General features: G+C 31.5%; 1 protein-coding gene across 2 annotated transcripts in view; it reads right to left on the bottom strand.

Annotated features, from left to right (window-relative positions):
* LOC128992707 (organic cation transporter protein) overlaps window positions 1-27,845 on the bottom strand; it is a 99,267-nt gene that overhangs the window by 27,390 nt on the left and 44,032 nt on the right. The window contains exon 1 of one of the 2 annotated variants that reach the window (XM_054416427.1): window positions 19,368-19,488. The exons of the other annotated variant lie outside the window; for it this stretch is intronic. The gene's annotated coding sequence lies outside the window, so the exon portion shown is untranslated. Of the gene's footprint in view, window positions 1-19,367; window positions 19,489-27,845 lie in introns of those variants that run through there. 2 annotated transcript variants of the gene reach the window in all.

Genomic DNA, 27,845 nt, shown 5'->3' with positions numbered 1-27,845 from the left:
CTATGTCAAAAAGAGCCTTAGAGGTTTCGACTTGATATGTTGATATTGATCTCTGGGATAGTGAGGCAAAATCCATCTCTATACCGTAAATTGTTATGGAAATTTATAGTATGTATTCTTATAGGATTTTGTGAGCATTTCATACCGTATCACCATCACCAATTGGTAATGGAAAGTAATCAAAAATACATTCCACGTTGATACATCAACGCAGAATGTATTTTTGGCTCTATTAATTTCCTACATTTATGATTAAATACATTGAATTTCGACTCTTATTCGAACTATCGTTTTGAGATGACCAATTCACACGGTGGGAATCGTCAACTCATACTTAACTTATGACTCTACTAAACACATTCTAAACAACCAAAGGTTGTCTGAGAGGAAGAAATTCTCATTTGGTTCTCAGTATTGCTAGGCAGATAGGTGGACGACCTCTACCGCTGTGTCAAGGTCATATTTCGAGGCCAAGATCAAATCAAGGTCAAGCCGTTAGCAAATTTCCCTCTCGATCATCAATGAAGCTCAAGAGAAAGAGAAAGGAGCGTTCAGTCAATTCAAGATTTGCTGTGGACGCTCTTGCTAGTTTAGACTATTTAAAAGTTTATCAATTCGTAATATTGATGTTATTAAATACAGTACATGATTGTAATCATGGAATACTTTGTGGCACATTCAATTAGTTCAATCCTTCCTTCAACTGGAAAAGTATTCGATGTTTTGGTAGAGTGCAGACCATTACTATTCCAATCAACAAAATTGTACTTATGCTCATCACTAGTCTAGTTATAATCATTACGAATAAAGAAACAATCTTAACAATTAACACAGTGGAACCTCTATATCCAGACTCATGATATATAATATCCCTTGATAAGAAGTGTCATTTTTAAATACCCTTGATGTTTCTACATATTACTGCATAGTACCTACATATTACTGCAAATCGTATAAAAGGTCAGCCTCGATTTTTAGGCTGAGAGATTTGCCATCGAGGACTACACAAAATTCTACAATTTGGTAGTTACGCTCTTAAGAATTTAAATAATTTTGAAATTCGATTTAATCATAGGTATTATTGATAAAATTGTCATTAAACTCGTCGCTTGGATATAAAAAGACCAGGGTTTGGACCGTTTCAACAAAACAAGTTAGTAACAAGAAATTCAACAATTAATTCGTTCTTAGGACCTTCAGCTTTAAATAATTTAGATTGCAATTATAGGTATAACTGCATTGATAGAATTTTCATTAAAATCGTTGATTGCATAGTTACAAGGCTATGACTTGGACTGTTCCCCTACAAAATACGATACTAGGTACAAGCATAGATAAAAGGATCTTTTAATCTATGATACAAGCAAGAAAAATTACACTTATAATTACTATAGTCTCGGTTACAAAGACGATTAAAATCACGGTCATAATACGATTATCCCAATTAACATTCAACTATTACAATTTAAGATTCTTTAAATTGTCAATCTTGAATAATGAATATAAATTGAAACTATTAAAATCATACAGTAGTTGATTGATCTCAATTGTATTTGTGAATATTACAACCAATATAGACGATTCAGACCCTTACTATGATATAGTTGGTGAATATAAAAATATTACCAACTAATGAATATTATTTTCCGCTTTAGTAACGTTTTATTGCATTGCATTCCATCATGCATGAGTGAGTAACCTATTGCATGAGTTGCATGATTTATGTTACTATTACGAAAAGAGTCAAGGAAAGTGCTTTGAAAGTCGGTGACCGGAGAAGTATGTTTGATTGTTTCTTTTTGTATCAATTCTTGATTGTCGATTTCATTTACCACGGGTGGCAAAAAGAATATAACACCAATATAGACGTATACATAACATATTATATTGAATAAATATATTGTTCACTATTGAGGGCTACTATTATTTTTATTAATGAATTAAACAATTAAACATTTAGTACCCTTAGAGTTATTAATTTATTGAATAACCTAATTCAATTAATTAATAATTTAAAGGATACTGGGGGTAAATGTTTAATTATTTAATTCATTTACTAACATATTATATATAGACCAATAAAATGTATTTAATTTGTTACAAATCATTATTATTACACTGATTCTAATACTATCTGCATAAGAATATATATGATTTTATACATAGAGCATAGTTGAATTGTTGGTCGATACATTATAAAACACAAGAGAAACACTCTTTAATGCGAACATGAATAATTAATTATGCCAAAAGCTTATAATCTAACTTGTCAGAATTTAATTAAATACAGTTATGTGATCTTCATTAATACTTAGGCCAGGTAATACTGTACGACAATATTAATTTGTAGCTTGATAAATTACGTGACGTTCGAATAAACGTGTTACATATGTTATTAAGATTTAATAAAACGCTTTGAGTATATTTATACAGATCCTCTAATTTTTCTTGTGTTTTTTCAACACATGGGTTTTTTAAGTTTACCGCAGAAATAGTTCAATCAAAAATTCAAAGTTCAATCATTACCTGGTCTTGTAGTTATACAAATAAACATTGTATTTATCATTGATTTTTGGAAAAAAATAACTAATTTCAGCTAATCAAAAGTCTCTACTTTGTATAGTTGTACTAAAAAACCAAAGAGTCCAACATGTGAACACGTGTCATAATTTATTGAATACTACTTGTTACTTTTGTTCACCAACAAAAGGCTGAAAGGGTCTTGAAAACCCCATTTATAAGTAATTCATATTTAATTTGTTGTATTTTTGTTATTTACGTTGACTTCCTTGTTTTCTATATTCGTCCTTGCAGCTGAATATTATGCCATTGCTGTGTGTTTCTGCACTGAAATTGCTCTGTACACAATGTCAATGCCACAAATGACATAATTTGAATGGAAAACAGGAAAAGCCTTCGAGATAAGTGGAGAATCGACAAGAACCCTAAGTTTGTGGTCATATCGTCAGTGACAATTTGGCGGGAGTTATGTCACGTGATTGTTTAAATGGAGGGAAATTATATGGTAGAGGCGGGAAAACATTATACCTGGAAATTAACGTGTGCTAAGTGTTGTATTGTTAGTATTGTTTTGTGGTGGATGAAAAAGTTGACCGAGATTGTGATGGGCTTGAAAAAAAAAACAAGTGGTTTCAAAGTATCGTGGACTGCAAATGGAAAGAAGGGATGGAAAAGTAAGTAAAACATTTGAAAAAGATCGGGTGAGAGATCTTTACTTACCTTTAACAATTGTTTATTTAAAATATTCTCGAACATTGATGTTATCCCCAGAACTTATTTACCAGCCAGAAAACGTGTGCGACGATAGTTATGTGTGTGATGCGACGATGTTGGCGAGTGTTGAAAAGTTTCAAAGCAGCAAAGGCAGTTTTCACTCATGTTACACATTATATTTTTCCTACAGTTATTATAAGGCGTACAAACAATTAGTCTTTCAAACACTGTATGACCCGTTTTTAGGTTAGGTAACCCAAACATTAAACGAAATGGGAAACGCTGCACCAGCTGATCGTAGTCGTAGTATAATTAAGTGTTGCCAACTTATTTTCAAGCGAAAAAAGCACACGATTATGTATTTCGTGTTGTATTTCAACTGGAGTGTGGCAAGAAATGAGTGCAGCAAAAGTAAGTAAATGCACCAATCAACTTCTTTGAATGCTATAACCAGTGCAAGGAAGCCCACTTTGTCAGGTGACGTAGGGGAATTTATTTTTTACTTCGTCGTAAATAGTTTTGTATGAAACTATCTAGATTCTCGGCATAAAAATGTGACAGTTTGAGATTTCTCATAGTTACAGATCCCATTGGAATTCCACTAGCGCCATATGAAGTGCCGCCGTGGGAACGGACGTGTTTTTTCCCGCCTTTCAATGTCGCAAGTTTGCCGCCCCCGAATTACGACATGTCTTCAGTCACGACCTTTCAAACGGCGTCATTGTTATTACACAGTATGTCGTACGGCATGTGAAAATTGGTTGTTTGAGGATAATAATTAGTTGATCCCAGTTACAGTCCAAAACGATTCGTTTCCACTTTCCAAAATGAAATGCCTTAACTGACTGGTTGTTTTCACTTGAAACTTTGATTTCAAATGACAAAAAGTACAATTTATTAGAAGACTTTTACATTAGTTTCGGAAATAAAAATATTTAACAACTTTATATTTCCAAAATTTTTAAGCGAAGTTACAAGTGTCCTAGTGGTTATTGGTTTTGTTTGCCCTATATAGGTTTGCTATATATAGTAGGCCTATTTTAACACTCTTTTTACTTAAAATGACAGTACTGGCTATGATGCTCGAACTCTTGGAATAAATAAATTAATACAAACTTATTTATCAATAGATTTTATTTTGTCTTATACTCTTACTCCTCCTTACTTATTGTTGATACTGTTGTACTGTAATAGCATCGTTCTTAACAATATTGCTGAGCCAAACAAAGTATACGTTACTGAAGTGAAGAAGCAAACGAAATTGTATTTTGAATCTTTTAAATTTCAGGAATTTTAAATGGAATTTTATCTAACAGCAAACTACACAAAAAAATATTCCCCACCAAATCACTAAAACGATATAATTGTTAAATGCATCCAAACAATTCTAATCGAAATATGAAAAATTGGCATAGTTCTAATTCAAAATTCAAAGCAAAATAGTTTGATTTTCCTGCCTTAAGATCCAGATGATCTCATTAAAAAATATACAATATGCAAGAAACATGAAAATACACAATTAATTTGATGTGTAGACTCAAATATAATTAATGCTGAATTTGGGAAATAAATCTTACATTCATAAAACTAAACAGGCATAGTTAAGTTAATTATACGTGATTAAAGGTTAAAGTAAACATTTAACCTAATTTAATAAATTACTGTTTCCGAAAACCGTAAATCAGCTGTTCAAGTTAAGTAAAACAGCTGATCTGGTCGCAGATCCGGCGGAAATTGGCATCGTTTAGCTACTTCCCGTGAACGTGAAATCTGCGATTTGTAATATATTTGTACCTGTCCTGGAGAAACTTGGAAATCGAATGTATTTAAAACGACAGCTACCAATTACAGCATTGTGATTGCAAATTTGGGCTTATATATGATTCATATATAAAAATATATATTGGAAATAGCCAATGACAATGTTACTGGCGTTTCCATGCAGTACACCTAGGAAGCACTTCAACTTAGTTCACAAACAATAAAAAAATATTTTAATGTACCATTGATAAGCAAAAGTATTAGTTGCACTGTAAAATTTACAATAGAACAAATAAATCAGTTTATCTTATATAATCTAACTTAAATCGGACAAGAAACATTGGACACATAAAAAGAGTCTACAAATTGTGTAGTAAAAATCAAAATTTACTTGAAATGTCTAAATATTTATTTCATACTTTATGTCTGTAAATATTAAAAAAAAATATGTATGATAGTAGAATGAAAAAGAAACTAGTTGGGTAGCTGAGTGATTATAGTACCGCCTACAAAAGGTACAGAAAATTAGGTTTTTGTTGGATCAAAACTGGACCCAGCTGTCCCTAATAATTGCTGTCAATCGATGGTGACTAATAAAACAGCTGATCTTAGTCAGTAACAAAGCTAAAATGTCATCTGACTCCATCCTAACCATATGGCGCCCTCAACTCAATTGATAAGGCTAATAATAATAGTAATGTTTTTACCATAAATATCCCTGTTTTACTTATTGTTGAGGACAAAATAAACATGATTTTAATCATGGAATTAATTAAATAAACAATAAACATCAACAAACCTCCACAACAAACAAAGGAATAACGCAAGCTAATTCAAACCGTGTTGCTGTGTGGATGTTGGTTATTAGCGATGAATGGGAACTATACAAGCTTGTGGGACGAGGTGCATGCATGGGTTTATTCACTCCAATGTTGTAAATGTACATTGGATATTTCACTCAACTCTATGTAACACTATGTGCATTGGGTATCACACGATGAATGGGTTTACAAACAGTGCAATGATGAATTGGTGAATTGCATTGCTGTTAATTCCCTCGACAATTGATTGACCAACTGTTATTGTTGGGAATAATATGTGATTTGTTTTGTTGGAATTTCATACATCATCGTGGAGTAGGCTTATTTTTTAGTTATTGTAAAATATTGGCTCTTTTGGGACCCCCATATGACGTTGGTTCATTAAGGATAATGCAGAAAATAGTTTTGTAGAAGAAGTATTACTAGGGAATAAATTAACGTAGTTTGTTTAATTTACGTAATATACAACTTTTTTCAAGACCGTTTTCAAGCAGCTGCAAGAACGTGTAAAATTAGTTGTAATTGTTTTAGTTTACAAACAAATCAAATACAAACATCAAATGTTAAAATTCTTTCTCCATGTTTATGCAAGACCAGTTTTGTTTGTTTATGGTAATATTTACTTCCCAAATCATCGCATCAGAACTTAGAAGTCATTGTAAAGCCGTAAGTTAAGATATAAAGCGGCAATCTACCATTTAAACTCCTCAGTACAATCCTCTCTTTGTGCAAGACGTCAACTTAATTGGTCCAGTAGATTTTTTAAGTCGAAGAAGGACAGACACATTTTTAATAGGACAGATTGCATTCTCGGTAGACTAATTTTAAGGATGATAGTTGTCAATTTGGCACTAGTCTTTTTTGCAATAGTCTTGGAAATATAATAAAAATGGAAATATAATGTCTTGCCAATAGTATTGATTGTAAATATGGGTAGTAACCAATTTATTCTGAGTTAAATTTAATTATATGGTTTTCTTCTCTACAAAAAATATTGTTTTAAAACATAACTGTTACAAAATAATAACAAAAACATAGTCATAAAAGCGGAAGAGTTATAAGGTATAAAAATAAATAAATTACATGAAACGCTAAAATTACTAACATAAAATATAGTGTACAATAAGACAGTTTCTAGCACGGAAAAAGGGTAGCAGCTTTTATTCTATGATACTAGGTTCAAAATTGATATTTTTCATAACAAACTTTTACTGAAATTAAAAATTCAAATTTTCGTGAGGTAATGAGGGATTTCACTGTTAAATAAACGGACTTAAGATGTATTTGAAAGTAGGAGACTGCATACAAGATCCAACGTTGACGAAATAGGTTCGAGGAGAATTCTTTCGCCGAAATATATTATATAATAGTCACTGTAATTGAATCAATCACAGCAGACATAATATGAACTATAAACATTGTCAAACGGGGATTAAATAAAATTTCACAGATATGTAAATAGACCGTCAACAATATGTGAAATATGATGTAAATTAAAAATTAAATACTAGCCTGCAAACGTTGAATTTAAGGTTTACATAATATTTCAATGGTGTTAAAATAGATACATGTTCTAGGAACCATATTTCACAACAAACGTTTAGTAAAAAAAATTGAGTCAAAAAACTAGTAAAAATACATCAAATGACAAAATTAAATGGTAAATCGTCGAATTTAAACCACATACCTGTACGTTGACGAAGGAGGTTGGAAGAAGTAACTTTCACTTAAATGTAAACAACTATCACACTATATCCGCAGCAAGTAGAAAGTTGTGACTAACGTGTTACTAGGAACTTACTGTTGCAAATTAGCAATGACGTAGACCACTACAATAACAATAACAATGTTCCCGATTGTGAAACTAGAGGAGTCATATTTACATTGATTCTTGTAAATTTACTTGGCGGATGTTGACAGTTAAGTTCAAAACTGTAGATGTGAATTAAATGAGTGGATGATCACGACTTTGTTTGTAGAGTGTAAAAATATAAATTTACAAAGGTGACAGATATATACTTGATCAGCATTTTTCGCTAAATTTTATCCACTTTTAATTTATTCTTCAGTTTGGTTTTAAATTAATAGGGATAAAACTTAAATTCGCTATTCTATGTCACTTATGGAATTATTACCGGCATAGAAACAAGGATTAATAAATACATAATTTCATAATCTTGTCTTTTAAGACGTTGTTGCTGCAGTATGACCAAAAGAAATCACCTAAAGAATTTCAGTACATCATTCGGTAAAATAAAAAATATATTTTTCCTACAGTTACCTAACAATGTAAATGTTCTCTCACTGATTTTAGAAAGCAAAGAGGCTAATTTGCTCATCAGTGAGACAATGTTAACATTGTCTCACTCCAGATTTGCAACGTGAAGGCACGAAATAGTGAGCGCGTAACATGCAGGTCGTATGCGCGCGAAATACGTTGGCAGCACTGGCTGTAAATCAGCTGGTCAGCTGTTGTACTGTTGTATCAATCATTAAATGCCATTTTAAAAGTTCACTTCTGTGTAAAAAATATGTCACGTTTCTTTACCAATTTATTTGTTTTATGGTAACTGTAGGAAAAATATGATGTGCAACTCGAGTGCAAAGTGCAATTGCTCACTAGTTGCACAAATAACTATAGTAGCTTATATTTAGATTCAACGCTACAGTTATGCTCATCCAACGCTTGAGCGAAAGGTATGTTGAAACATTTGATTGAGTGGTAGCACTGCTAATAACATAAGCACTGTTCTGTTAGCCCTTCCTGCATAGTCTACTCTCATCTGTCAGCTCATATGTCAGTATGTCGCTGACTTTGATGTCGGTTTTTATGTCATTATGTCACTAGACTACAGACGCTCATCTGAGTGTGAAGGTGGTGAATCAAGTTGATTATGTTGTTAGCCTTGTTGTATGTCTGAGATTAACTGTTTTGTTTGTAAATCTGTGATATGAGTCATTCCTTGAGTGTTGTATTCAACTTGTGTTTTAGTTGTTCCTTGCAGGTGGTTCAGAAAGTGTATATGCAGAAGAAATTGATATATATGTTCTAATCGATTAAAGATAGAAAATTTCTTCCAAATCACGAATTAGCTAATAACGTATTACAAACTGGGTCTTAGAGAAGTTACACTCAAGAATGAACAATTTACCTAAAACATTTTGGTAAAACCACAGTTTACATATTATGAAAACTTCGCATTGAAATTGTGTACCGTAGATCCTCTTCAGTTCGGATTTGTCCAGTTCCGACTAATGGCTCAAGCACTGGAATACTAAAATCCGTTTAAAAGAACACGTCATCACTTAACCATTGACAAGTACAATATCTGTTCAAACTGTCTGTTTGATATGTACAAATATAATTGTTGTATACCTGTTATATATTTGCATGTTGTTTCATTTCTAAAATAATAGACCAATAGATATCAGTAAACATGAAGAACTGAAGACATGCAACAACATAAATATTTATTTACATACTATCTTCGACTATTAATACAACTTCTGCCGATTCAAGATGGTTTTTACCAAGTCAAACTGATGGAATGACTTATTATGAGCTATAGCAACTGTTGTGACCCAGCAACTATGTCAGTAACGAAAAATAATGTACAAAATAGAGTTTTAGACACTAGCGCAATCTGTGACTGGCTCACACAACTACATTCTTTTTTAGTAAAAAATTGGCGACAGCTGATCGATATAGATGGGATGTCTCATCACACAACTACTAAACATACACGTATGTTTATTTATTTATTTTTATATTTATTTTTCTTCGGGATTTTTGAGAACAATGATAATTGAATCAAGAGTGCAAATTTTCGTTTAAAAAATAATCGTTTTCAAGCAGAGAAAGAGAAATCAATGAACAAAGCCGTATTACCTTCCCTATAGCAGCAAACCTATGTACTCATTAAAATTTACATTATTTATGTAGAAAATAAATCTGAAAACTTCATGGGAATATATTTGTGGAAATCCAGACAGGTAAATAAACATTTGCCTATTTTGTAGGTATGCTGTGGTGGGGGTATTCATATTTTTAACTGTTTAACCATAAATATGGAAGGAGTGTACTTTATATAGAAATCAACTAATCAACACTTTTTGCAACAACCTCGACTGTACTTTTGCCTGGACTGTCTTCAAAGCACATTTTAAAATAAAAAAGTGTTTTTAATCATTGTGGGTACCTAAAAACTTCCTTTGGAAACAGAGTGTATTGTATGTATTGTATGTATATGTACATAACAATTGAATGTTGAGTTTTCTGCTGCGAATTTCCTGATAACATCAACGCTGATGCAGCTTTTGCGGAAACGAGCGATGATAGTTTGAACTCATTAACTATTAATGAGAGTTAACAATTCCAAATTAATTGTTTCAATGTGAGATGTACTTGTAAGTCCTATTGCATTAGTTATTACCATTCAAACTCATCTTGTTTAGGAAAATAGTTTTCATTTCGACAATTTCATTGATTTAAAGACTTTATCATACTAAAAGAATTATCATACTAGATAAAATATAGTCGGATATTAATTGCACGAATTTTGGAAATCCCCAAAAAATTAAAGCAAAAATTTAAGCCATAAAAAGTTCACTAATCAACTATGTGTAAGATAAACAGTGCGTTTCTGGCAAGAATTACCAATAATCTCACAAGACATGATAATGTAGCACTTGACCTATTTGAATGAGGGTATCTAAAGTTAAAGTTGGGTTACAACTCTTCTTTGAAGTGACCCGCTAACTTTAAATGGTAAATATACAGGGTGTTTCCAAATTGACTGGACATATTTTGTGGACTTGTTCCTTGGGCTAAGACAAACATTAAATGCCAAGTATGGGTCTAAGAATGCTAGAGCTCTGTCTGTCAGCCTTTTTGAGAATTAAAAAACTATTTTATATCTTGGGCCTTTTTTAAAATATAAATTTCAAAAATGCTATAAATGTGTAGTTTAGAAATTGAAAAAAACTTAAAAATTTCGTTCCAATATCTCAATCTAATTTAATATGGCAGAAATTAAAAATCTTTAATGCCAAATTTCATGAAGTCATTAATATTAAGAAACATGGCGTAGAGATCTCAAGTTGTTCGCCATTCTTTTGTCTTTTTTCATGCCCTCAAATTTTCTATGTCAAAAGGGGTACCTTGCAATTAAAAAAAAATAATTTAAGGGTAGGGGGAGAAAGGGGTGAATGGGAACTTCACATAAAAATGACAACAATTGTGGCCCTTATGTCAATAGACGATTCCCACAAACTGTAAATTTCTGTCTATTGCAGTTTTTACTAAAATAAAGAACTTCTTGATCAGCATTGTTCGTGTTATTAAATTTACGGAAAGTAAATAAAGATACGTCTTATAACACTTAAAACATATATTTACGCTTATACTGTTACTCACAAGACGGTAAATATACAAAAGATGGTAAGTGGTGATTGATTTCGATTGGACACTCCAATCATCATCAGACCCAATAGGCGAATCTTTTTGTATATTTACCGTCTTGTGAGTAACAGTATAAGCGTAAATATATGTTTTAAGTGTTATAAGACGTATCTTTATTTACTTTCCGTAAAATAAAGAAGCAAGTTTTTTTTAACACCCTGTATAATGTGTTAACGTAAACACTTCTCTAAATGTCTCTTACTTTATAATTTGTATGTTTATTCTTTTAAAGGTAATTTTGTACGCTTTATTTTTACTTCACTTTCTTTTGATTGTCAAGTATTTAGTTTCAAGCGTATCACATGTTTAACTTCTAACTAAATGAACTTGCGAACTTGCGTCGCGGAAGTCTGCAAATGCTTGATTGTATCAGTGTCAAGTATCAATAAAAACTAGCGATAAAACGGGGCGTTGCTTTAGCAAGGTCATGGTTGTAACTAGATACCTATAATAGTATACAAACACGCACACACACACACACACAGTCAACAACCCGTTGTACTTATGTATGTCCGTTAATTACACATCATTACACCGTAATCTGCTTCTTTCACGGTTCTTAGTAGGTCAATCACTGGGATTATTATATATACTTATTGTATATTTTCTTCTCCGGAAATTATTGGTAGTTCGTCTTTCATGAGAGTTATTTTCCGATCAGAATTATTTTTTGGTTTCAGGTGACAGCGTGTGATAAACAATTATCAACATATAATTTGAAAGACTCTGTATGGGTTAGGCTTATGAATTTAATTTTGTATTTATGTACAAACTAAAGTTTCATTTTAAACTATATTAACAATAAAAATTGTTTCATGAATGTTGAAGTTACTTCATTTATTTATTCGAATTTATAACGTTTGTTTCTAGGTTTTATTTCCAATTTAGATTTACTAGATTTAAAACAGCTGTTAATAATTTGTTTTGATTTTATGTTTATATTTTGTTGTTATTTTGTCACCAGCATAGCAACCCGTAAGGCCCATGTTAATTTGTTTTATTTCAAATTCATTTTTCGTACTTATTTTTTAGCATATTTTTTATTTATGGATTCTGCACATCGAAATAGTATATTTCATTACTAGGACCGAAAGTGGCATTTTCCGTCGCGCGCTCAAGTTTTTGTGTGAGGCGAAGCCGAACATAGGGAACCCCAATTTCACGTACGAAATCTTTTGAAATCTTTTTTCACGTACGAGGCGAAGCCGAGGACGGGAATAATGGAGCAAGTGCCGGATAATAACTTTCGGTACGAGTTATGAACGATACTTTTCATCACGACGCAAAAATACACAAACACAGAATAGCAGACCTCAGTAATATTATAACTATTTTATTTCTCAATTAATTTGATTGAACATCAAAATAAAATAAAATAAAATTTTCTAAAAGGAAACCTACGTATATTTCTCAATACATTTTGTTTGAATGTGAAAATAACAGAATGAAACAACCTTGAACAATTCATACAGCTGATTCAAATCATTAAATTAAACCATAACAAAACACTAGCGCACGTAGTGAATAAATGGAGAACTAATTGAGAGCGAGGGAAAGTAAATTTAGAGCGAGGGAAAATCAGCTGATCGATTTTCCCTCGCCCTAAATTAGAGCTTGGGAAACGACTACTTTCATTGATGTCAGCTGTTATCGAAAATAGTTACTTTCGTTACGGAGTGATGAAATAGTATATTTCATTACTAGGACCGAAAGTGGCATTTTCCGTCGCGCGCCCAAGTTTTTGTGTGAGGCGAAGCCGAACACAGGGAACCCCAATTTCACGTGCGAGGCGAAGCCGAGTATGTGAGAGCTATTTTCACGTACGAGGCGAAGCCGAGGACGGGAATAATGGAGCAAGTGCCGGATAATAACTTTCGGTACGAGTTATGAACGATAATTTTCATCACGACGCAAAAATACACAAACACAGAATAGCAGACCTCAGTATATTAAAACAATTTGATTTCTCAATTAATTTGATTGAACATCAAAATAAAATAAAATCTTCTAAAAAGAAACCTACGTATATTTCTCAATAAATTTTGTTTAAACATCAAAATAAAAGAATAACACAACTTTTAAAAATACATACAGCTGATTAAAATCATTAAATTAAACCGTAACAAAACACTGGCGCGCGTAGTGAATAAATGGAGAACTAATTGAGAGCGAGGGAAAGTAAATTTAGAGCGAGGGAAAATCAGCTGATCGATTTTCCCTCGCCCTAAATTAGAGCTTGGGAAACGACTACTTTCATTGATATCAGCTGTTATCGAAAATAGTTACTTTCGTTAAGGAGTGATAAAAAATATATTTCTAACGGTATGCGTAGATTTTCCCTGCGATGAACACGAGCTGAGAAAAGAGGTTTTAAAGAAACATGCTTGCCTGTTAATATATAGATTTGACACGAGATATCATATAAATACTTTTTTTTATATAGGAAAAATACGTTTTCAAGGGTTTATAGCAATTGCAGTTCTTGTAAGGATTACTTTCTTATACCTGGTTTATCTCTAAATATAGTATTTAGCACTGTTCCTCATAAAAATAAATTAAGTATAATTATAATTTTTTAAATTTAAAATTTTCACAACTAACTCTTTTATCCTATACTCTTCATTCAGTCTTATTATTCTTATATCTTACACAGAGTTTAAAGATATGATGAGTTATCATTGGTCAACATAACGACTAAGCAAATCTAAAAAGGTTTTATAAAACGAAGAATAAATAAACCCAGGATCTACATTGTAAATGCAGGACAGATAAGTTGGCCCTGAAGCTCTACACTACCCTTGGGATATTCCAAGTTAACAGAGCAGGGAGAAATGAGACAATTTGTATCTTATAACTTGTAACAATCCTTGTTAGCCTGACACACATCTGTAACATCCTTTTATACATTTGTATTTTTTACGAGAAAATCGTACTGTATAAAACTATTTGAGAGGTTTGTAGCATTCTAAAAATTTGTGCAAATTTCAATAGTATTATTGGCTATTAAAATTTAAGTAGTTCAATTGGTTAGAAGTGTCTTACACCATGTCTAACAAATTTTAGATCATGTAGATTCTACTTTGATACATGTTTCGTAGCAAACGTTTTCAAGCAAAAGGGTGAGTATTTTAGTAACCCAATTCTGTTGTTCCTGATCATTGGGCTTTAAATAAATGATCCTGGCTAATAAAACAGCTGATCCTAGTCAGTAACAAAGCTACACAATACACGGATCATCTCACTCCGTTCTACACTCATCCTTCACTCATATTTCACTCATATTAAATTACGCACCTAGGTGGCGTTCTCATCTGAATGATTCATAATTGATAACTAATTGGTTGAATTATATGAATTTTTCTACCTTCAAGGGATTCTTAACGTATGTTTACCTTTAATTTTTACCTCTGCTGCCACACTGTCACCTTTAATTAAGGAAGCAGTATTTCTACCCATGAAGTCTCCTTAGAACTATTATTCAATTAAATTATTCATTTTGTATCCTTTTTTCTTCTTTACATATCACTCCCTGGTGCATTAAAATATACTAATGTTATAAAAATATTGCAAATATTACAAAAATAACTCGTAAACGAAATAGGTAAGCGAAAAAAGTTTAATCATAGATCATAATGAAAATTATGTGCAAGTTCTACAGTATTAGGAATAATTTGTCATAACAGGATACTATAGTTAATCTTCATACTATAAATTATATTCTTGTTTGTTTTCTCATCTTAAACAAACTGAGTTTAATAACTTTTAAATTAGGCTAAAAAGAAACTGCAAAACATAATGAGATATTTTACAACATGTAAATATTCACAATAATCATCTAGTTGACAAAGGTGACTATAAATTTCCTCTACTCAATCTTTCAAAAAGTTAGAGTTAAAATTAAAATATCATCTTAGTCTCACAGAGGAGGAAATCACGACAAAGAGTAGATTTGTTTTGAATATTTGTACAAAAAGTCAAACGGCCACACTTATAAGTTTTGTACATGGGAAAATACTTTCCATACTGTTAAATGAACTGTTTTCCCTTCAGTATTTATCCATTCGGGTCTTCAAACAAAATCAGAAGTTCCTTCGTTAGTGTTTAATGTCAATGTTGTCATTTCTGAACACATAAAATCACGGCCCTAACTAACTAAGGACATTGCTCTAACTATAGTTCTAACTGCATTCTCATCAACAACCTTCCATTTACTGTTAAATTTGCTTTCCATTCAATTTTAACATATTCAAGATATTTTTTAGTCTTTAAAATTTGTACGATAAATATATATTTGTGATCATCATGAATACTATAACTACAGACTACTCAGTTAAACAAACTATAATCACTAGGAGAAAATGTTTGGGCAATTTATTCCAAAATTATATATTAAATACAATAATTTGTAGAGTATTAGAATTTATTATATTAAATTGGTAACAACGCTGTATGTTTAAATTATGTGTTCCTTTGCCAAATACTATATGATGCCAAAATGGTGTACATGTAATTTGTTACGTTCAGTTAACAAGCAAACACAGTAACTTTATCATTCTCTTTGATTGTGTTTACTAATACATTGTACACAACCAATCAAATGGAGTCTAATTGTGCTCTATTTGTAATTAGTAATTACACTGTAATAGATACTCTATAAGTGTAAATATATTAGGTAGCCTACAATTAGTTGCCAAAATAAACGATTTGTGTTAGTTTTTACGTGATTATACTACGTACAACAACTCATTTTGACGGTTTGTACATTCACTCAGTATGACTTAACATTTAGATTACAGATTGATAGAGTTAAATTAAATATAAGGCTTTAAGGTCAGTCAACACAAACAATTAACCAACACACTACAGTTTATGAAGCAGTTTAGAGTTGATGTTGACATGTTGTACTAATGAGATTGTTGTCACTGAATACTGTATCACCAAGCTGCTGTTATGCTTTGTATAGTAACTAATGGTTTGTACAACACAAACAATAATTAAACAACCACAGTATACATTTTTACATGGAGAGTAAATATAATTGTTGAGAGTCAGCTGATTTTGGCAGTTGAGGGTGGTTAAAATCTGACCAAACACTCATAACTTTTAGCTATGTTTTAAAGCCTAGCCTTAAAAGCATGTGCAAAACAGTTCCGGTATAGAGCTTAGGATGTGAAAAAAGTAAAAGACTATTCATTTAAAACAAATCAAACCCAAAAATAAACTTTGACAAATGATTCCTACAAATCCTTCTGAACCTAAATATAGAAATTGTTCAAAATGAGATGAATCTTCAAATGATAAATCTCTTTCAAAAGCAACTTTTTGAGAATAATAGAAGATTGATTTCCTCAGGTTTAAGATTCGCCGAGTTTGACAGGAACCAATTTCAAATCTCAATTTTCTATCTCCCATTCATATTAATTATTCAATATTTCTTAGGCATTGAATGAAAAAGAAAAAAACAATTGAAAATCTAATATAATCAAAGACTTGTAGATATACTATAACATTTTTTTCTCTTTTATTTCTTACTTTACATTCTTTTCTGCACTGAGGTGCGTATTGTTCTATCAGCTTATCATTGATTTGACAATTGAATTTGTAATCTTGTGTGAACAATTTTAAAAACCAAATAGGCTACATTAATTTCCAAACTCAATTGAGAGTAGGTTATAAGATCTGCGTTGTTTGTATAGGGTGACTTTTTCATATTGTATTTGTTTACATTTCAATTTATCGAAAAGTATCTTAATTCGAAAAAGAATTATCATGCACAATTATTACAATCTTATAAGGAATAAGTTTATAACAAATTTCAGAAAAAGTGAAAAATCAAGTTTACATGATAATTCTACAAATAAACTACTTCATATGTGTTTTATTTACAAAAGGTTGTTAATTTTCTAATGTTTGATGGAGAAAGAGTTGTAAAAATTGTCTTCGTTTCGAAAACAAAAGATACAAATATTAACATTATGTTGTAAGAATTAAGTATTATTATTCATTATGGTGATTAGGACTTCGTTGGTTAATTGATTATCGTTTTATTCTACTTGGAACCAGAATTAATTATACATAAACCTAGATCCCTTAATGTTAGAAAATAGAATTATTTCGAAATACTCTCTCTTTTTACACTTCATATAAAAACCCTATAAAATTCTTCAATCTTCAATTCATATCTTTCAACGTCTTGCTACAAATAACATACTTTGCTACATATTAGGTTTTCATGAGGTAAATAAGACAAAATATTGACATCGCAAACTCATAAATATTTAGATTTTTCCCATTACTGGATTTTACAGTTGAGTTGTCTTAACTTCAAAACCTTAGTTCAATGAACTTATCCAAGTAGCTTTATTATTTTTAAATAATTTTCTTCATTCCATATTCTCTTATATATTTAGTAGTTTTTATAATGTCATTATTAAAGTTCATTTGTATACAAATTTTAATTGTAAAACATAAAATGTTTGTGTTTGAAATTTAAATATATTTATATAAAAGTTATTAATGGTCCTATAAAAGTCTTAACCATTTCTAGATACAACACACTAATAATACGTATACTTCAAAAGAGTAATATGTAAGTATAATTATCGAAAAATCATCTGAAAAACAATACTACTTCGAAACAATTGCAAATTACTCGTTTGTGCACCGATTTATTCACATACACTTTGATTACTCTTCTTATAAAATGTGCTAACAAAAAGGGGTCAATGTTAATGCGATAAGAATAGATAAGTTAAAATCACAACACAACACAAGCAATATAAACAATTAAAGTATACATAAATGAAAACAAGAAAATTCGTATGGATTTAATTGTTTACACAAATTTGTATAACATTGTATTATTTTTTATTTAAAGATCTTTCTAAAAGGATGGTTTATGGTAGTACATAGGTATGTGATAATGTTATGACCAAGTGGTTCGGAACCCACATTAAGCTTTGAATATATTCGGTCTTTACAATGATGAGAATTGTATCTTTATAACAGACCACGGAGGTAAAGCCCTGATTAAATTTTTTGAAAACGCTTCATAATAATGTAAAGCTTAATTGGTACCTCCATGACAAAATATTGAGTTCTTACAGATTTAGTTTATGAAAGATATTAATCAATGAGTCAGTGAGTGGTTTTTGCTTTTTATAACTATGGATATATCGTTTGAAAAAGGCATAACAAACACTTTTTACGTATAGTTTAAAAACAATTTTTTACGTATAAACTTTTAAAATTGATTAAGCAGGCTTCAATGTATGAGACTTTCGTTGAGAATGGATTGTTATGGTATAACAAATTTGCACCATAAAATTGTATCTGTTTTTTTTTTACCAGGTGGGAACTTTTTGACTAATCTTATTTTTTTTTTATTAATCATCAAACATAGCATACACAACATTTTGTTTTAATTAAGAGTATATGGAATATTATTATAAATTGTATATACAAATTTACAAAAAAATTGTTTTGTACTTGGATTTTATTTTTTTAAATAATTGTTATCGAGAAAAATATTTAGTATACTGGAAACTCGTAATTTTAATCAATTTCAAATAGTTTATGACTAACCACAAACTAATATGACGCTAAAATGATAATTTCACCATAAAGGGTGAATTGATCCCTTGTTAAAAATCCAAGGCAATTAAGATGCGGATTAAAATCCCAGTGAAAAAATAAATATCGCAGTTCATTCAATGTACTGTACCGGCTAACTCCTTGCTTTCCTTGATAAGTTCTACGTTATAAACAAAGACACAAGACCTCTGTGGATAAAAAAATAGTTTAACACACCACAACCGTCTTAAAAAGCGTCAGTTTATATTATCTCATTATTTACAAATACTGTATCTATCTTATTAAACTCATAAGAAAAACACATAAAATTATGTATTCTTCCAATTGTTAAGACTTTTCACCATGTTAAAACTAAATTAAATAATATTTCTAAGTCAATTAAGTAACACTGAAATAACGATGAAAATATGTTTCAATTTAATTTTGAATTTAATCAAATTCAAAACAAATTATTTTATTTTAAACGTTGATAAATAGTAAAAATAACACAAACTCACCGGTTACAAGATGTAATCACAGATATCCCAGCACTGGACACAATTTTGTGTATCGTGTTTGTGTACGTGTTTGTGTACGAGTTTTGTGTACGGTATCAATGTATGATACACCTCCTTCGCCAGCCCGGCATGCACTGACGGCAGGCGCGCTCTGATCTCTATATAACCTCGCCCCTGACAATATCCCTGGCCAATTGAAGAACAAACTACAGGATGTACGAAATATTTCTTTGTATTTAATTTTTAATACTTCAATACCAGACTGTTACTTTATTATTTATCCCTTAGAAAAAGACAAATTTTTGAAAGGTTGGCAGCCCTTTTTAATCTTGCATTTGTGCGTCTACACAAATCTGTGCGTGGAATGTGTAACCGAAAGCAATGGGTAAAGCGGGGTTCTAAGAAAAAAAAAAAATTAACCCTTTTCTAGCGACAAAGAAAGAGCAAACTACTTATATTTGTCAGTGACGTCATAATTTGCATGTTAACGACATCGCCTGCTTTTTGTAAATCGTCCAGGTTCCAACATACCTACTTTAGTTACCTGTTAAATACTTCAATTTATTCATTACTGTTATTAGATTGATTTTGATTTATTTTCAGTTGAAACTTACTCTATTAAATTTTATTATAAATTACGTATTGAGTATGTTAAATTTAAAATTGTAAATAAATTATTTACATTATTGATAACTGTTAACTATAGGATTTTAAAAATATTTTCAACGTTTGAAATTTGTTTATAAAAATGTCTTGGTTAAATTTATATTGAAAATAACTTCTTGATTAGTTAAATTGAAACTATAGAGAATGTATGTCATTGTCTCGTAATTCAACCAGAAGACAGTTTTTAGTTTAGTTTAAAAACAAATTGATTACTTAATAAAAAATATCATTTGCATATCCAGAGAGTGTTACATCACAAATAAATCCAAATTTCTAAAAGTAAAAAAGGGAAGTTCATGTTTATAACGCCCCCAAAATTATCGCGTTCACGGACGTATCTGTACATATAAAAATATTTGAACTAATTGTGTTTTGGCCTCGTGGGACATCAAAATAAATAAAACATATCGGTCCCAGGTCTACATATTACCATGGCTACGGTAAAAGCTACTATTACAGACAATATAATACTGTTTACATTAGTGGTATACATTGTCTGGGCTACTATTGTAGGGAAATTCGCTTAAAGTAGTAATCAATCGCATTAAAGATTTGTTAATACAATGTAGTCTGTATCGATTGAAAAAGAAAACCGGTAAAATATGTATTCAAATGCTCTTGTCATCGGCAATGTTAATCCTCACATTATCTTGTACAAAAGTGATTTATTGGCATATTATAATGATAAGGTACATACTGTACAAGAAGTAACAGTCAATGGGTGATAAAATAGTCCCTATTCAGGAAGGGTGTGTCCGGATTTTTTACCCGCAAGAAAAACTCCTTGGTTTTATGCTTCTCGGTTGGATCGGCGTAAAAAACCGGTCAACCTTCAAATATTCTCTCGGTAGTGTTTGTATTTGTCTTATAAAAGAAATGTGTCAGATAATGTTGGCAGCATTAGTCTTCCTAATTTTAATCTTTGTCTCGTAGAAGGTTTACCTTCACTGTCGATTACTTTTCACAGTTACTTTCCTATTGTTTAAAAACGGTTGTTATAATATGATGAAATTTACAACCTTTTACTATGTTCTACTACGTTTCACAATAGTTATTTGTGTAACTAGTGTGCAAAGTGGCACTGTTGCACATGAATGAAATGTTTATACACGAGCCGCATGCGAGTGTGGAAAGTTTCTCGAGTGCCGCAAAGACACTTTGCGCTCGTGTTGCACATTATATTTTTAATACAGTTACGATAAAGCATAGAAACAATTAGTCTTTCAAACACTAAACAACATTACAATTCCTAGCGTTGAATGAAATGGGAAACCATGGAACAGCTGATCGTAGTTGTAGTATATGTGCTGCCAACTTATTATCAAGCGTACACGTATTAGGTTACGTGCACACTGTTTTGTGTTGTTTGTTTGGAATACTACAGTGTGGCAAAAAAGTAGTGTAGCAAAAGTAACTAAATGCATCAATTAACTACTTTGCGTTCTATAATCAGTACAAGAAAGCCCACTTTGTCAGGTAACTGTAAGGAAAATTTATTTCTTTACTTTTACAAGATGAAGTATTTGTTTATTCATATGTGTCTCGGGCAAGATAACTTTCTTCAAAAGTTTCAGAAATAAATTTCAATAGAATGTCTATTTGCATGAGGTGTACATTATTTATTTTTTTCCAAAATATGGTGGAAAACGAAAGTGGTACGAAAGTTTTTCTAGTCAAACTCATTTTTTCAATAAATGTTGATTTTACGTAGCTGTTAAGCTTGAAAAGTTTGACTTTCAGTAAAGTAGTTCATATTTTAACAGAAACAGATATTGTCCAGTCAATTGCTTTAGAATTTTTTTTATATTTACAACCCAACATTTTTTGTTCCGTAGTAAACTTACGTGGTAGTAATTATATTACAAAATCAGTTGCAATTTGTAAGAATTACGATCACGTGATTATATTTTCCAAGTTCAAGTTCACCACAGGATGTGAACCTTGGTTGGAACAATGAGTAATTTCGGCAAAGATTTATCTTTGTGAGAAATCTGTCGCAACTGTTACAATTGAAATTACTCATTTTATTTTTCAGTTTTCTTTGTCTACTTCCTGTACCGATGGTGTCAGTAAATTCATAATGCTCTAGGAGCACGCATAGATATAGTTTGGACGTTTACAAAATCGGGAAATCCTACATCAATAAAGTTATTAGTAAAGCTGTAAAGTTGATAACTGTTTTATTGTCCGTGAACAGGATATGAATAATTCAATATGGCAGATTCATTTGCAACTCAAACTTAATAAAGTCATCTAATTGTCACTTTTTATCTGCTGAATTGGTATTGAATTTAATCACCATATTAGGTAATGTCAATGTCAATAGGAAATCGAAAACAATTATTGTTTACAAGTAATCAACGAGTAGACCCATGCCCAAACTACGCACCTTTATATGACAGAAAAGTAACACTGGTATGGTAAGTAGTGCTGGCATGATGATTTTGCCCAGGATAAAAGGGATATTTTAGAGGCAGCTAAATATTTTAAGCCCAAGTTTTGCCTAATTTTAAAGACCTTTCAAAAGAATTATATCAGTCAATACTAGAGGTATCTTAACCCAGTACGAAATGGTGGTAATTTAAGACTTGTATCTGCTTAAGAGAACCCACATAATATATTCAAACAAATGCATTTCCAAATGACGGCTATGTTGTACTGGGGTTTGATAGAGAAGTCTAGTTTTTGCTGATATACAGGGTGGCTGAAAAGTAACTTGCACCCCCCCTTAACTTTTCAACCATTTGAGATATTTGAAATCGGTTTGTGGCAACCTTCTTAGATATAAGGGGCTACAATAATTATGGTCAATTTTGAAAATTTTGCCCTTAGGGGTAGCGGGGGTAGGGGGTAGCTCAAAATTGTCAAATGACAAGTATAGTCGAGTTGGATATCATTTTACAGGTCTTGACAAAACATAAACATTGACATAAAGAAACCCAAAATCGGCTCACTAATAACAAAATGGCACCCTAAAACGTTTCAAATCCAAATAACCATGAGGGTGGCAAAAAAATCTGCCCTTAGGGGTAGCGGGAGTAGGGGACAGCTCAAAATGTTCAAACAGCAAGTATAGTCGAGTTTGGTATCATTTTGTAGGTCTTGACAAAACATAACAATTAACATAAAGAAAATAGAAATCGGACCATTAATAACAAAACAGCAGTTCAAAATTACTTTAAATAACAATTGTCTCAATCATTTTTAGCTGCCATTTTGTTATTAATGGTCTGATTTCTATTTTCTTTATGTCAATTGTTATGTTTTTTCAAGACCTACAAAATGATACCAAACTTGACTATACTTGCTGTTTGAAAATTTTGAGCTACCCCCTACCCCCGCTACCCCTAAGAGCAAGATTTTCAAAACTGACCATAATTATTGTCGCCCTTCATATCCAAACAAGTTTCCAAAAACCGATTTCAAATATCTCGATTAGTTAAAAAGTTATAGAGGTTGCAAGTTAATTTTTCCGCCACCCTCACGGTTATTTGGATTTGACACGTTTTAGGGCGCCATTTTGTTATTAGTGAGCCGATTTTAGTTTTCTTTATGTCAATGTTTATGTTTCGTCAAGACCTGTAAAATGATACCAAACTCGACTATACTTGTCATTTGCAAATTTTGAGCTACCCCCTACCCCCGCTACCCCTGAGAGAATTTTTTTCAAAATTGACCATAGTTATCCCCTTATATCCCCATAGTTAGCCCCTTATATCTAAGAAGGTTGCCGCAAACCGATTTCAAATATCTCAAATGGTTGAAAAGTTAAGGGGGGGTGCAAGTTACTTTTCAGCCACCCTGTATTTCTTTTGCTATGGCACTCGATCAAAATTAAATAGCACTCGATAAGGCGCTATGCTTGGATATCTTTCCCCAAAATACTCGTTTTTGGAACCCCGGGCAAAATTGTGAAAAAATAGGTTCAATTTTAAGACATATTTGCAGAGTTTAGTTTCCAAGTTGTAATCCATTGAAAATGTAAAGAGTTCCTAACCATTTGTAATTTTGTATGTCCCACCTTCACATCCTAGGACGATAGTTCTAGCCCGGAACTGTATTATACATTACTTCAGACTAGTCCTAGAGGGTTGCGGCATTATCACTGGTAAAATCCATTGTTGATTGACGGGATTTGAACCCAGACCTTAGGCTCTGAAACCCCGCGCTCTACTACTAGACCAGCTCGCTCCCCAACCCTGTGTTATTAAAGTATACACGAGACAGCGATCAAGAAGTGATGGGACAAACACTTGTATATTTATAAATTTGGGTACCACCGTAAATTTATTAATTACACAAAAATGTATCACTCTGGGAACTAATCTTTGCGTAACAACCTGAACCCAAGGGTGGGGCTTTTGCACCTCATATCTCCACCTCCAATCGTACTTTACAGTAATTAATGGTTGTTTTGAAACACTGTTGCACTTAGTTCTATTTGCAACGAGCATGACCAGTCCAGCCTCGTGTAGAAGATTGGGATCACGTGTTCTACTGCTAGAAAATTAAACTTTTAGGTTAGGTTAGTTATACCTTAGCATAAACAAAAATATAGACCGTCAGTTGTGCTGTGGTTACCATGGGTTTTGGCGCACACCGCTGGGAGCGCCATGTAGTTATGGAGTACGCGCTATGCAACTACACGGTGCTCCCAGTGGTGTGCGCCAGAACCCATGGTAACTATGGTAACCGCAGCATGGCTAACAGTCTATATTTAACTCTTTTTGTCTATAGTTATTTTTAACAGAGGTGAGTGGAACTACATTGAACTTAACATGATGAACATTTGACTTCAAAAACTAGACATTGCATTTCCCATAGTTGAAGCTCATAAAAAATATAAATATGGCTCTTAGAATAATCATGAACATAGTTCACTTGAACCTGAAAAAATGAACCTATCAAATAACGTATTTCTTATGTGTACATTTTTCACTGTCCGAAACTGAAGAGAAACTTTGTGTGCAGTTGAATGTCTCTACGAAATATAATTGTATGAAACTTAAAGAGGAAATAGAGCGCTCAGAGATGTAATAATGTTCTATTTGAGAAAAAATTTTCAACAGCTGTCCATACGGATGTCTACATAATTGGCTAAGAAAAAGTTTGTTAAAAAAGTTATCTAAAAAAATGTTAGTTTGTAACATAAGAGATACAAAGCATGTTGTACACTTTGTATCATATACCCTTGAAGTTTTACCATTGATAAAACATATAACACTATCAGCGAGCTGAACTAGTCTTTACGGTTCAATTAGTTTCAAGTTCAACAGATACGTTCTAACCTTATATAAACTCTTGGTAGTTTAAATATCAGTTAGTAAAATTGAGTAAAAGGGTACTCTGGTAAAATTTAATTTGTGCACTTTTTGGATCTGAGAATATGTTACAAAACCCCTCATTAAAAGTAACTCTCGCAATCGAATCAGGGTGATCAACTCAATGAGGCCTCAATGGGATCTCGGAAACGGTAGGAATTATAGAAAACTTTAAAAGGGGGACATTCCTTTATTTTTTGTGGCAGTTATAAAAATATGAATTAAGTTTTTCGAAATTCAACCACCATTTTCCAATATGGCGGCCACCTTTCAAATGTCTTATGGAATACCCTATATTTTATGTTTTCGGATGGAACATGCAATTTAAAGACTATTCTTGGCATTTTTTGTATAAACCCACTCGTTTAGGGGTCACAGCCTATGAAAAATTACTTCCGTTGTACATTTTGCATCATGTAGCTCGTAAACGAATAGGTTTATAGGGAAAATGTGAAGAGTAAATAAGTCTTAAAATTGCATCCACATTCTAAAAAGACTATAAAATACGTAAAACAATATTAACTCTATTATTTCAAAAACTTTTCATGGGGTGTTTCGTAAGAAATTTCAAAGTTGGCCACCTTATTGAAAAATTCGAAGGTTATTGAACCTGAATTTCGAAAGTTAAATTCATATTTTTAACTAACACAAAAAATAAAGGAATGTCCCCCATTTAAAGTTTTCTCTAATTCTTACCGTTTCCGATATCCCAATGGTGGCCTCCTTGAGTTGACCACCCTGTATTTAGCAAAACGTACATTTAAAAATCGCAAATCCCACTCATACAAACATACAAACGTTCAGTCAAAATTTAAGTCAAGGCTTTTAAGTTCATCAATAATGGCAAGATGCCGATTATGATAAGTGCGGAGTATCGGTCAATGGCAAATGGCGATGTTCCTGTCAAAGATTGACTGATTGACAAAGTGTTCGCGAATAATCTGCAGAAATCGCCAATCAATGGGGTTGGGTCAAAAGTCACACGAAAATCATCAATAACCAATCTTCAACTCATGACATTAATTTAATTGTTTGAGTTTATAAATTGTCAAACTATTTAAACATGAATTTTTTATTTAGTATCTAATTTTACAGAAAACATTTTTTGAAACAGCTGTTTGATGAGAGTAAGCTTGAATTGTTAGTTCAAATATGGTCATGTGTTTTTATCACCAGGTTTGTTATTATTTTTAAATCCTAATTATTTTTAAGTCTTATGCCTATTTGTCGGATTTCGTATATATTGCATGTTTTGCAAACCGAGGTCTTAAAATAGTATTGCACAATAATAAAAAATCATCCACGCAGTCTATACAACTAACAATTTAATAATAGCTTGAATATTGGTTTCTATAACCGTCACCAACCACATTCAAATAATAATAATAATTAATATGATTATTAATTATTTTTGTAAGAATAATCATTCAAATTGGGTACCTACTTTTTATGCATTTTACATAACATTATTTTTAAAATTGAAATTCCATTTATTTTTATATGTCTTTATAAGTTAAAGTTATTTTAAATAAACAAAGCTATTAACAGGTAATACAAATAAATGTTTATAAACATATTTTCTGAATATAATGTTGCAGTGACACTTTTGTAGTGCAAACAAGATACAGAAATTGCTGAACTAATGTAACAAAAACAGTTAACAAAAAATGAAAACCTAAGGAGAAAATAATTTTTTTTCAATATTTTCGGAAAAAATAAACACAACTAATCATGGAACAAAATCGATTCCCTCGCATAATCTAAAAAAAATGAATCTCCACAATCCTTAAAAACACGTTTGATTCTTTGGTGACTTTCCATTATCTTGCTTGACGTGTAATACAATAGCCTAGCAGTTTCGGACATATTTAGCCTGAGTTTACGCCATTAACATTTTAATGGCTTTCAGTCACTTTAGATCGACCCAGGTGGTATGTAAACAGCGCTGACCTACGTTCTATTTGGGTGTTAGGGTGATATAAACAAGAGACTTAGTCTACCAAGAGTTATTTTGGTCTTTGTTTAATCTACTGTATCACAAATGTATCAGTTGACAAAGGAGTTATATTTTAGTTACTAAAAGTTATACATATTGATAGTTTACTTCTGTTAGAAACGAGATATTCGTTATAACAATTTGGTCTTGGTTGAATTGGTTATTCACAAAACATATTTGAAAAACTCCACCATAAGTACAGTTATTGATGAATATTAATTGCTATTTCGTTCTAGAATCCCAATAGTTTATCACTCTATAAATAGTTAATAATAATAGTAACAGTTGTTTTGGCCTTAGGTTAGTTTTTTATCGTAAAATAATTAATTGAAAAATTTAATTTTCAAGACAAAAATAAATTTGTTGTATTATGTATGTATTTTATCTTTTGCTTTAACTTGGGTTTTTACATTTTTAATAATTTATAATTTCAACTAGTAATGGCATTCACGTTATTTTTAAGTCACAGTAACTTCAACCAAAAGATTAATATTG

This window comes from Macrosteles quadrilineatus, unplaced genomic scaffold (genome assembly GCF_028750875.1).
Source record: "Macrosteles quadrilineatus isolate MER2022 unplaced genomic scaffold, UCM_ALF_1.0 Scaffold_4__1_contigs__length_99947679, whole genome shotgun sequence".
NCBI classification, from domain to species: Eukaryota; Metazoa; Arthropoda; class Insecta; order Hemiptera; family Cicadellidae; genus Macrosteles; species Macrosteles quadrilineatus.
The sequence above is the reverse complement of the archived record's forward strand: the minus strand, read 5'-3'. Positions and strand labels throughout refer to the sequence as shown.